Source organism: Mesoplodon bidens (assembly GCF_964165515.1).
Source record: "Mesoplodon bidens genome assembly, chromosome: 13".
Taxonomy (NCBI): Eukaryota; Metazoa; Chordata; class Mammalia; order Artiodactyla; family Ziphiidae; genus Mesoplodon; species Mesoplodon bidens.
Genome location: NC_138169.1, coordinates 17,128,672 through 17,137,641, shown reverse-complemented (window position 1 = coordinate 17,137,641; position 8,970 = coordinate 17,128,672). Strand labels below are relative to the sequence as shown.

General features: G+C 43.8%; 1 pseudogene across 1 annotated transcript; it reads right to left on the bottom strand.

Annotated features, from left to right (window-relative positions):
• Positions 1-7,146: 7,146 nt before the first annotated feature.
• Positions 7,147-8,334, bottom strand: LOC308626970 (small ribosomal subunit protein uS2-like; annotated as a pseudogene). Its single transcript has one exon. The product of its transcript is annotated as a small ribosomal subunit protein uS2-like (transcript).
• Between the last annotated feature and the right edge of the window lie 636 nt (positions 8,335-8,970).

Sequence of the window (8,970 nt, the reverse complement as noted above, 5' to 3'; positions counted from 1 at the left end):
CACAACTAGAGAAAGCCCGTGTGAAGCAACAAAGACCCAATGCAACCAAAAATAATGAGTAAATGGATTTGCCTTAAAAATAAATAAATAAATAAATAAAAATTTAAAAAACACCTCACAAAAAATATGAACAAAAAGCTTAAGGATAAAAAAAAAAAAGCTTAAGGAAAGCAAAACAAGTTTTTTAAAGGTAAAATTTATAAAACATATATGTGATATTTTGCTCTCAGCTCTACTGGAATCTTTCTTTGGGTAGTTTGAGTTACAATGACTTTTTTTTTTTTTTCATTGAATTAAAATTCACAGAACGTAAAATTAACCATCTTCAAGTGGATCCATGTGATTTTTACATATTATTGGTTTCAGTTTCACAACCTAATTTTTTTCTGGTTGTAAAATTACTGCATGTTGGTATATAAAATCCAAACATTATATATATGCAGCAGTGGCAGTCAAAGATCACCATAATCCCACCTCCATGGATAGATAAAATAGCCACAGATAGGTGAGATTATTCCTCCAAATTGTTCTATTTACGTGTCAACCTAATTATTAACAAACATTGGATTATATTCTACATTCAGTTCTACTATTTCCTTTTTCTTTCTGCTAAACTAATATATGATAGACCTATTTTCCATGTCAGCATATAGCTCCCCTCTTCCCATATGGATATATCCCACTTCAGCTAACCAATCCCTATGGATGGACATTTGGATTGTTTCCAGTTTTTCCCAATTATAAGCAATGCTATGATGAACATCCTTGGATGTGCATCTTTGCCTACTCATAGGGTTTTTTGGGGGGAATTTTGCCTACTAGTGTGCTGTTTCTATGGGAAATTTCTGTAGGTGAGATTGCTTGCACAAAAACCATTCACATTTTGCATTTTATTTATTTATTTATTTATTTTGGCTGCACCTTGCAGCTTGTGGAATCTTAGTTCCCCAACCAGGGATTGAACCTGCAGCCTCGGCAGTGAAAGTGGAGTCCTAACCACTGGACCACCAGGGATTTCCCCATATTTTGTATTTTAAAAGATGCCCCCAAGTTGGGTCCCCCAAGACTGTACTGTGTATTCTCCCACAAAGCAACATAGGAGAGCATCTGGAGAATATTCGATGTGTACGTTTGAAACACTGCAGCTTTCACAGGACTCTTCTGGGTTAGGGAGGGGACGAAGAAGGAGAGTGAATTCATATCCAGCTCCAACATTTAGTTGTTCTCTAGCTCCTTTCCAGGCAGAAAGCAGAGAGAAGGGGCTGGCTTGGGTGAGGTAATCCTGACCCTCTCCCCTTCCACCATGTATGGAAATATCCTTGGAAACATCAGTTCCAGATGGAGCCAACCCCCACCCCACCCCCTCCCACCCTGTCGCCCAAGCTAGCCTGGATCTACTGGCTCCAGGGGACAGAAGAGCTGGACTCTGAGGAGTATCTCAGCAGGGAACGGGTCCACCAGCCCCCAAACAATCTTCCCAGTGTAAGTCCCTGCAGGCTGTCTGCAAGAATCACTGGCTTCTCTAGGTTAAAAATATCCTGTGCCCAAGGGGCCTTCAGTGTCTGTCTCAGAAGAGAGCTTGCTTATAGCTCTCCATCACTGGGGAAATGAACTGAGACCAATTGATTTTTTTTTTTTCCATGAAGCTTTGAAACCAGACTTTCTGGGTTCAAATCTTTGCTCCACTATTTACTAGCTGCGTGACCCTAGGCTACTTATTTAATTTCTCTGTGCCTCAGTTCTCTGGCTGTAAAAGGAGTGTCAGGATCATCACATCTATCTCAGAAGCCAGTGGGTCTCCACCCGGGCTGAGCACTTAAAATCACCTGGGGAGCTTTTAAAAATCCTCTTGCCCAGGCTGCATTCTGGGTCAATTCAAACAGAATTTCTGAGCATTAGTTCTGGGCAAAAAATATATTTTAAAGCTTCCCAGGGACTTCCCTGGTGGCGCAGTAGTTAAGAATCCACCTGCCAGAAAACTATAAGACACTGATGAAAGAAATTAAAGATGATACAAACAAATGGAGAGACATACCATGTTCTTGTATTGAAAGAATCAACATTGTGAAAATGACTATACTATCCAAAGCAATCTACAGATTTAATGCAATCCCTATCAAACTACCAATGACATTTTTCACAGAACTAGAACAAAAAATTTCACAATTTGTATGGAAACACAAAAGACCCCAAATAGCCAAAGCAATCTTGAGAAAGAAAAACGGAGCTGGAGGAATCAGCCTCCTGGACTTCAGACTATACTACATAGCTACAGTAATCAAGACAGTATGGTACTGGCACAAACACAGAAATATAGATAAATGGAACAGGATAGAAAGCCCAGAGATAAACCCATGCACATATGGTCACCTTATTTTTGATAAAGGAGGCAAGAATATACAACAGAGAAAAGAAAGCCTGTTTAATAAGTGGTGCTAGGAAAACTGGACAGCTACATGTAAAAGAATGAAATTAGAGCACTCCCTAACACCATACACAAAAATAAACTCAAAATGGATTAAAGACCTAAATGTAAGGCCAGACACTATAAAACTCCTAGAGGAAAACATAGGCAGAACACTCTATGACATAAATCACAGCAAGATCCTTTTTGACCCACCTCCTAGAGAAATGGAAATAAAAACAAAAATAAACAAATGGGACCTAATGAAACTTAAAAGCTTTTGCACAGCAAAAGAAACCATAAACAAGACGAAAAGACAACCCTCAGGATGAGAGAAAATATTTGCAAATGAAGCAACTGACAAAGGATTAATCTCTAAAATTTACAAGCAGTTCATGCAGCTCAATATCGAAAAAACAAACAACCCAATCCAAAAATGGGCAGAAGACCTAAATAGACATTTCTCCACAGAAGATATACAGATTGCCAACAAACACATGAAAGGATGCTCAACATCACTAATCATTAGAGAAATGCAAATCAAAACTATAATGAGGTATCACCTCACACCAGTCAGAATGGCCATCATCGGGCTTCCCTGGTGGCGCAGTGGTTGAGAGTCCGCCTGCCGATGCAGGGGACACGGGTTCGTGCCCCGGTCCGGGAAGATCCCACATGCCACGGAGCAGCTGGGCCCATGAGCCATGGCTGCTGAGCCTGCGCGTCCGGAGCCTGTGCTCCGCAACGGGAGAAGCCACAACAGTGAGAGGCCCGCGTACCGCAAAAAAAAAAAAAAAAAGAATGGCCATCATCAAAAAATCTACAAACAAATGCTGGAGAGGGTCTGGAGAAAAGGGAACCCTCTTGCACTGTTGGTGGGAATGTAAATTGATACAGCCACTATGGAGAACAGTATGGAGATTCCTTAAAAAACTAAAAATAGAACTACCATATGACCCAGCAATTTCACTACTGGGCATATACCCTGAGAAAACCATAATTCAAAAAGAGGCATGTACCACAATGTTCATTGCAGCTCTATTTACAATAACCAGGACACGGATGTCCAACAACAGATGAATGGATAAAGAATATGTGGCACATATATACAATGGAATATTACTCAGCCATAAAAAGAAACAAAATTGAGTTATTTGTAGTGAGGTAGATGGACCTAGAGTCTGTTATACAGAATGAAGTTAGAAAGAGAAAAACAAATACCATATGCTAACACATATATGGAATCTTAAAAAAAAAAAAAAGGTTCTGAAGAACCTAGGGGCAGGACAGGAATAAAGACACAGACGTAGAGAATGGACTTGAGGACATGGGGAGGGGGAAGGGTAAGCTGGGACGAAGTGAGAGAGTGGCATGGACATATATACACTACCAAATGTAAAATAGATATCTAGTGGGAAGCAGCGCATAGCACAGGGAGATCAGCTCGGTGCTTTGTGATCACCTAGAGGGGTGGGATAGGGAGGATGGGAAGGAGATGCAAGAGGGAGAAGATATGGGGATATATGTATATGTACAGCTGATTCACTTTGTTATGCAGCAGAAACTAACACACCATTGTAAAGCAATTATACTCCAATAAAGATGTTTAAAAAAAAAAAAAAAGAATCCACCTGCTAATGCAGGGGACACGGGTTTGATCCCTGGTCTGGGAAGATCCCACATGCCGCAGAGCAACTAAGCCCGTGCACCACAACTACTGAAGCCCGCGTGCCTAGAGCCCGTGCTCCGCAACAAGAGAAGCCACCGCAATGAGAAGCCTGTGCACGGCAATGAAGGGTAGCCCCCGCTCAATGCAAATAGAGAAAGCCCGCACAACAACGATGACCCAACACAGCCAAAAAAATAAAATAAAATAAAAGCTTCCCAGGTCATTTCAATGTGCCAGTGCTGTAGAGATTTTGTGGGTATTAAATGAGATAATATAGGAAAAAGTCTCCCCATGGTGCCTGACACAGAGTTATATGCTTTGGTGGGGGTTGTGGGACCAATTATCCAAGCCTGGGTGGTGGTCAGGGAAGGCCTCCTGGAGGAGGGGGTGTTGAGCTGTGAACTGAAGGAGGAGAGAAGTTAACCAGGAGAAAGAGGACAGAATGCCTTTTAGCCTGGGTATCAGTACCTGCAGGGTTCTGGAGCCAGGAGGATGTGACCGCTTGGAGGAATTTAAAGTCATTCCCAGAAATTCCCTGGCAGTCCAGTGGTTAGGACTCCACGTTTTCACTGCTGAGGGCCTGGGCTCAGTCCCTGGTCAGAGACCTAAGATCTGGCAAGCTGCACGATGTGGCCAAAAAATTGAAAAGTCTTTCCCTGTGACTGGAGCTGAGAAAGGAGAAAGGAGAGTTGGTGGAAAATCACTGGGCTTTATTCTGGTGTCAGGAAGATTTTAAGCAGGACAATGAGTCGGGGGGGTTGCCCTCCCCCCAAATTCAGAAACAGCAGGGCCTCCTCAAGGCATTGTGTCCAAGCCCTCTGGGAAACTTGAACTTGCCAAGGGGTGTGTGACACAGTCCCCAAGCTCCCCTTCAGGAGCCATGTCCTAGACTGTAAAGTCAGACAGTCCTGGGTTTGAATCCCGACTTTGCCACCTCGTACTTGTGTGGCCTTGGGCACGTGACTTCATTTATGAGCCTCAGTTTCCTGGTTTGGAAAATAGGCATAAAACCCCCATTGGATCTTTGTGAGGATTAAATGAGATGATAATGTAAAAGACTTAACATGTTGCTTCCCACATGCTAAACAATAAATGTTCCCAATATGTGTGTCAATGTGTGTAAAAGACGGGTCTAGAAGAATCTACAACTGGTCATTAATTTTGGGGGGATTATGGATACTTTTAATTTTTATATCTCAGTTTATCTGTTGTTGTTTTTCTAAAATTCTTTCTGCAATGAACAACCACTGTTTTTGTAAAGAAAACTTCCACATCTGTATTGTAAGCTCTGGAATTTATTCTTCTAAATCTTTTTTTCCCCTTAATCCCCTCTTTCTTCCCAACATCAATTAGTGCAGTGGTAAACTTAATTCATTAAATGGGTACTTAACAAATGTTAGGGCCTCCCTGGTGGCGCAGTGGTTGAGAGTCCGCCTGCCGATGCAGGGGATACGGGTTCGTGCCCCGGTCTGGGAGGATCCCATATGCTGCGGAGCAGCTGGGCCCGTGAGCCATGGCCGCTGAGCCTGCGCATCCGGAGCCTGTGCTCCGCAATGGGAGAGGCCACAACAGTGAGAGGCCCGCGTACCACGGAAAAAAAAAAAAAAAAAAAAAGAAAGTGAAAAACAAATGTTAGTCACACAACATATTTTTATTCAGCAACTACTATGTGCTGTGTCCTGTGTCAGGCACTGGGGTAGAGCAGTGAAATGAGACAGACTTAGTCTCTGCCTTCCTGAAGCCTAGAATCTGGTAGGAGATGGACAGATGCAAACGAGTGCATAAGAAGTGTTTAATTACAGCCGTCCCTCGTTATCTGCGATTGGTTCCGGGAGCCCCGAATGTACCAAAATCCCTGGATGCTTAAGTGCCATAGTCGGCCTTCTGTATCTTCAGTTCTGCATTCGCAGATTCAATTAACCATGGGTTGTGTAGTACTATCTGAATTTATTGAAAAAAAAAATCTGCTTGTAGGTGGAACCGCTCCATTCAAACCAGTGTTTTTCAAGAGTCAACTGTATAATTATGAGGAGTGCTTTCAGGGTGCTAAAAAAAAAAAGGTCTTAATAACAGGAGCCCTGACATAGTCTACCAGGCCAGGGAATGGTTTTCTGGGGAAATGGCTTTTAGGTTGAAATCCCCCCAAATAATGATGCCAGCTATCATTGACATCTGTGCTGTCCAGTGTGGTAGCCACTAGCCACATGTGGCTACTGAGCCCTTGGACTGTGGCTAGTGGAAATGAAATGTGCTGTCAGTGTAAAATGCACATATGATTTCAAAGACTTCCTATTAAAAAAATGAGCTATCTCATTGATATTTTTTATATTGATTACAAGTTGAAATGATAACATTTAGGATGGACTGGATTAGGTAAAATATACTAAGATTAATTTTAACTGTTTCTTTTTATCTTTTTTAATGTGGCTACTAGAAAATTTTTAATTACTAATTTAAAAAATTTAATTACTAATTTTAAAATTAAAAAATTTTTAATATGTGGCTTGCATTTTGTTTCTAGGGCATAGCGCTGAGTTAGAGAGTGCTTGTTAGTGACAAGGTTTATGCTAAGTAGTAAATGTGTGGTATCTTGTTTAATCCTATGATGACTCTGACAGGTAGGTATTATTTATCTTCTTCCTACAGAGGAGGAAACTGGCACAAAGAGTGAATGGTCTGAGGTTCACCACCAGCAAGGAACAAAGCTGGCATTAGAACCTGGGTGGAGTCAGTCCAATGAGCTGTGCACTTAACCTCTACCCCACACTGCTAAGTAGAGGGGCCTGTGGGCTGGGACAGGAAGAGGCATCAAGAGCCATCCAGGTGGAAGGAACAGCACATGTCTGAAAACACTGACATTCCATGGACTAGAGGGCCTCAGAACATTCGGCCGTGGAGTGATCCCATGGAGGATCTACTTTCTTGGAGACTGTCTTCTCACCGTGAGGACCCTGAATTCAGTTTTGGCAGGGCTGTCCGTCAATGTCCTGTCAATGTCAGTTCTTTTTTTTTTTCTTTTTGAGACTATTTTCCGTCAACCTATTTCCATTTTAAGAGTTTGTGGAAGAACAGCTTAAGACCACGCAGTGGTTGTTCTACCCATTCAGTGGCCTGAGCAGTGGGAGCTGCAGACCAGCCTTCAGTGGGGGGACTGCTGAATAGGCACAGAGGGCACCTGCACACCTTCGGACCAGTCTGCCACCTCAGGTTGAGTAGCAATGAACTCAGGAGGTGGGGCGGTCCATTCACCCTGAAATTCCTCCTTGGTCACAGCCTTCTCAGCTGCTGCCTGCTCTTCCTTTTCAATCTCTTCAGGATCTCTGTAGAAGTAGAGATCAGGCATGACCTCCCATGAGTGTTCACAGTAGATGGTGCCACGCACGTGCAGAACTTCCCGGGTGAGTATCCAACACATCAGACCCACTGAGTGAGCTCCCTTGTTGTTGCACGGGATGACAATGTCCACACACCGCAGAGGAGAGTCTGTGTTACAGACTGGTTACAGTCTGGTAGGCGGGTTAACATAAGCGGCCTCTGTGAGAGGCTGGTGGTCAGCCCTGGGATCAGTAACCACCGGAAGTCTTGGCTCCCGGAAAGCTGCCTGGATCTGGTTAGTGAAGGTTCCAGGAGTGAAGCGGCCAGCAATAGGAGTGGCTCCAGCGGCAGCAGCAAACTTCAGCCCAGCTCGCTGGCCAGTATTCCTGGAGGATGTGACACTGACATCAGCTGGGTTTTCAATGGCAACAGTGGCACGAGCTGCCAACAGAAATTTCTCCCAGGTTCTCTGCATATTTATGATGTAGGTGCCATCAATTTCCCTTTGTAGATGTACTGTTCCATCTGGAAGTCAAGGTTGGTGCCACCTAAGTGGGTTCCTGCTGCAAGGAATTTGAGGATATCCTCCTCCTTCATTTGCTGGACATCAAGGGCTCCGGACATTGTGAAAATTTCCCTTTAAGTTACGATGGGAATCCAGAGCAACGCCGTATGGACCCCTGTCTGGGTAGCGCGGAAAGGCAATGCCAGTTCATCCTTAGGAAGTATGAGAAAACCTGGTTTGAGTTAACCAAGTCTGATGGCTGGGGGATGGGAGTCCCCGAGGGGAGGAAAAGGTTTTTTTTTTTTTTTAAAGATCCTTTTTAAAAAAATTTTTATTGATTGATTATTTATTTTTGGCTGCATCAGGTCTTAGTTGCAGCACACGGTATCTTTCGTTGCAGCACATGGGCTCTTCGTTGCGGCACGTGGGCTTCTCTCTAGTTGCGGCCTGTGGGCTTCTCTCTAGTTGTGGCTCGCAGGCTCCAGAGAGCACGGGCTCAGTAGTTGTGGCACGCAGGCTTAGTTGCCCTGTGGCATGTGGGATCTTAGTTCCCCAGCCAGGGATCGAACCCGTGTCCCCTGCATTGGAAGACGGATTCTTAAGCACTGGACCACCAGGGAAGTCCCAGGAAAAGGTATTTTGGGGCTCTTTACATTAGGAAATCCCAAGCAGGGGTCTGAGTGTCCAAGGTCACCAGCACTGAACTCCAAAGACTGAGTTCTCCTTAGAACTCCACCCACCAAGGGCAAAATTGACGGCTCAGTTGAGGTCTTGTTTTTCCTCTCCAGGGAATATTGCTTTGAAAAAGGTTTGAGACCTTTGAGACAGGGACAAGTGTATGTCTTGGGATTGGTCTAAGGATAATGGTTTCACCTGGCACAGTAGCAGGTTTCCCGCACAGGCCTTAGCAAAGAATTCCCAGGTTCAGATCCCAGTCTTCCCACTTACTAGCTTTGTGACCTTAGGTAACTCAATCTCTCTGTTCTTAACTTTTCCAACTGGAAAAGGGGATAATAGTGGTCATCTCCTAGGCTTGTGGTCAGAATTAAATGCAAAAAAGCATGGCAAGCACCCAGC